Consider the following 3,486-nt stretch of genomic DNA (forward strand, 5'->3'; position numbering starts at 1 on the left):
GATTCCTTACCCCAAGCTACTTATTTGTGAACACCAAGCCCCTTTAATAATATAGTGTGTAAATGCACAACGTTTGAATTGAACCCATTAATCACATTCACAGGTGCTATTAAGTAAAATGTCTAAACTACCCTTCAAGAATCAATAATCTTTGAATTGGTAAAGAGAACAAACCTCATCAGTTGACTAATTGATTACTGAGAAATGACAAAGGTTACTTTAATTCCAAAATCAAGACTGAGGAAAGTAACCATGATGATACAAAGAGAATTTTGGGATTTGTTTATCACATAATAAATGTATAATAATAATAAGACTCTTAAGACATGTATGTATATTTATTGTGTATGGCCGTTGTATTTGTATGACACAATATATTTCTTTTATTTTTAAATATAAAAGATAATATGTATTCTACTTTTTACGTACATGATATAACAACATATTTATGTGAATTTAACATAAAAGATCTGCAAACGCACGCCCACACTTATTACTGCAAGTGTGGTGAAAGGGCATTTTTGTAATTTTACAAGCCATTGCTGGTTAAAAGAAATAAAAATGGATGATGATTTATAACAGAGGTTAGGTTAGATTAGAGGTACTCGTGTAAAGCCCCTCATGTTTGAAATATGGGCTTTTTCTTGGACTGATAACATAAATCCTTGTAACGAATTATACAACAAACTGAACAAATAAAAGGAAATATTAGAATGCAGAGGCAAATCCAATAGTTACATTAAAAGAGTGAAAGTCCGATCCAAAAAGGGTCAAGTAAAAACACCATTTATTTATTTATATTAATAATATTAAAAGAGTTCTAATTAAACATCCAACAGGTTTAAATACTACTGTCAGTAAAATACAATACATTAACCATCAACCAAGGTTAAAAGGCTTATGATCCATCTTAACTCCTCTTTCAACAATGATTTCAACCACCGGTGATGCACGAGGGGATCGTAAAAACATCTCATAAAATACCAACTTCAACTCTTCATCTTTAGTAACCCTGTTCCAAAGCAGTATCTTTAGCTTCTTCAGCCTAGGTGACTTGGCCAAGATAAGCTTCACTAAATGCAGCCTATAGCCTCTTTTTGTCCACAACTCAATCTCTAATTCATTCAAATGTTCCAACCATATATCCGAATAACTTTCCCATGTATCGGCGGCCATCCCAAAATCAAGATAGACCTACAACAGGAGTATGGGGTATAATTATTATTATTATTATTAGGAATATTGGATTTTAATAATCCATATTGAATGGTATTGGCCGATAATAATCCTTATTCATTTTATTGTCACTGGCGGTCCCAAATTCGAAAAAGTTGGCCCCCCAACGGTCCACCGTTAAAAATGACTTAACGACATTATATTTTTTCCGAATTTCAAACTAACTTTTTAGGGCTATTAATCGGAAGGAAAATACGAGTCGAATGATATAAAACTTAGCTTCAAACAATGATCTAAACGACTTGATTTTGGTTAACTGTAAGTTAAACACCCGAATTGAAGCATTGGTTCGTCATTTTGAAGCACTGTTTCGAACTAAGTTTTACACCAATCGACTCGTATCCTCCTAACGATCAAAAGCCCTAAAACATTGGTTTGAAATTCAGAAAAAACTATAACGTCGTTAAGTCATATTTAACAGGGGACCATTGAGGGCCAACTTTTTTGAATTTGGGACCGTCAATGGCGATAAAATGAATAGGGATTATTATCGGCCAATGAGATTATTAAAATCCAATATTCCTTATTATTATTATTATATGTATTCGTAAATAAACAAGACAGGATAGATTTATCATGTCATTTACCTTGAGCTTAAGTTTCTCCAGGTTCGGGCTGCTTCTGATCAGAAAAGCGCAACAAGGGACTCTGTATTTGAAAACCGTAGGCAGCTCTCTAATACATAAGTATTTAAGGTGGACTAGTGCGGCTGGAAGCTTGTTTGGAACTCTGCCTTGACCAAAATACTTGTTTGAACCATACATAGCAAACAAAATCTGATTAGACACAAAATTATATATATATATACGTGTGAGTGAATAATAAATAAAATATTACCTTCAACATTGGAAGATTAACCGTCAGGGTTTCAATCATGGGTAAACACTCAGAACAACTCAACAACGGTGAAATCAAGAACTGATGGCAATCTTCCGAGACAAGGATTCTGCAGGCAGCAATTCAAGCAAGTAAGATGCATGAAATCTTTCTTTCATATTATAGTAAGATACCAGAATGACGGTCTTGAGTAACGGGCAGCTTGACAGGAAAAGCAGAAGCATTTGTTTATTGATGATTACATTCTCCATGTATAAGTTTTCAAGGGTCCCACCAAAACCGCTAAATGTTGTTGGCGGAACATCAAGATGACAGTGATTGAGGTGCAGGTGCGTTAGGTTACGCACGGAGAAAAGTGATTCAGGTAAAGAGTAGCCGGACATGTCAAGTGTCAGTTTCTTGACACAATTGATGTCCCTAGACAAATTGGCTATTATACGATCGATTTCGAGACACGGGCCGTCTGGAAAGAGAAAAGTGGTGTATCGGATGCTGGCGAGCTGACATGAGTTGGTCTATAGCGTTTAAAAGTTTGAGATTTGCTTGTTGTTTAAGCTCGGGTTGAACGGCGGCATTTGCAACGAAGTCAAGGTTGGGATGATTGGTCCAATGGTATCTCCATTCCTTGCAGAGGACACTCGTCCTTGCGGCCTCTTTAAGCGTTACAAGGGACAAGATGGTATCTATTATGGATGGAGGGAGGTTGTTTATAACTCAAACACAAACATTTACTTTCCATCCTGCAAGTCACAACAATTGCTTGCTTGCTGCTAAAAATTATACTCCTGAATAACAATAATATGAAATTTGATGAGCATGTAGACCTCTTCTCTTTAATTAATAATAATAATAAGAATTGAACTAAATCCAATGGATTGACTAATGAACTAATAATCATATAATACAAATTTTAATTCCATAAAACATCATGTCTGGATGATTATAATAATAAATAAATTTTGCAGAAATCGGAAAAACGTAAACTTTATCCTAATCGGCGGATGGATCGTGGTGGTGAACTTAGACAAACCTAATCTTTCTTGATGAACCACGGCCCAATAATAATATACCAATAGATAAATAATAATCTCTATTTTAAAATTTTGACTTCTTACATTATTAACCGACTTGACTTAGGGCCGGGCCACGGTCAGGTCAAAACATAAAAATGGTTTGTTTTGAGACGGGTTCGAGTCAAATTCAAAAAAAAAAAAAATGGTTTGTTTTGTTTTCTAGACTTGTATTTTATAGTTTAACTTCTCATCTTCAATTTTATAATATGTTTTATAACTTCATTTAATAACTCTTATGATAATTACCCGCTATAAATAATAATAATAATAATAATATACCGAAAACTCATTTGCTAGCCTATGTACACTTGCTAACGTGGTGGGACTAACACGTACACCG

At 34.5% G+C, this 3,486-nt stretch overlaps 1 long non-coding RNA gene across 1 annotated transcript; it reads right to left on the minus strand.

Moving 5' to 3' along the window:
* Positions 1-1,821: 1,821 nt before the first annotated feature.
* LOC143566628 (uncharacterized) lies at positions 1,822-2,910 on the minus strand. The gene is made up of 3 exons (XR_013141266.1): positions 2,247-2,910; positions 2,074-2,182; positions 1,822-1,982 (listed from the first exon to the last, which is right to left on the minus strand). It is a non-coding gene; the product is annotated as an uncharacterized LOC143566628 (long non-coding RNA).
* Positions 2,911-3,486: the final 576 nt, after the last annotated feature.

This window comes from Bidens hawaiensis, unplaced genomic scaffold, assembly GCF_021521415.1.
Source record: "Bidens hawaiensis isolate Kalapana, Puna unplaced genomic scaffold, B.hawaiensis_p1.1 tig00022929_1, whole genome shotgun sequence".
Lineage (NCBI taxonomy): Eukaryota > Viridiplantae > Streptophyta > Magnoliopsida > Asterales > Asteraceae > Bidens > Bidens hawaiensis.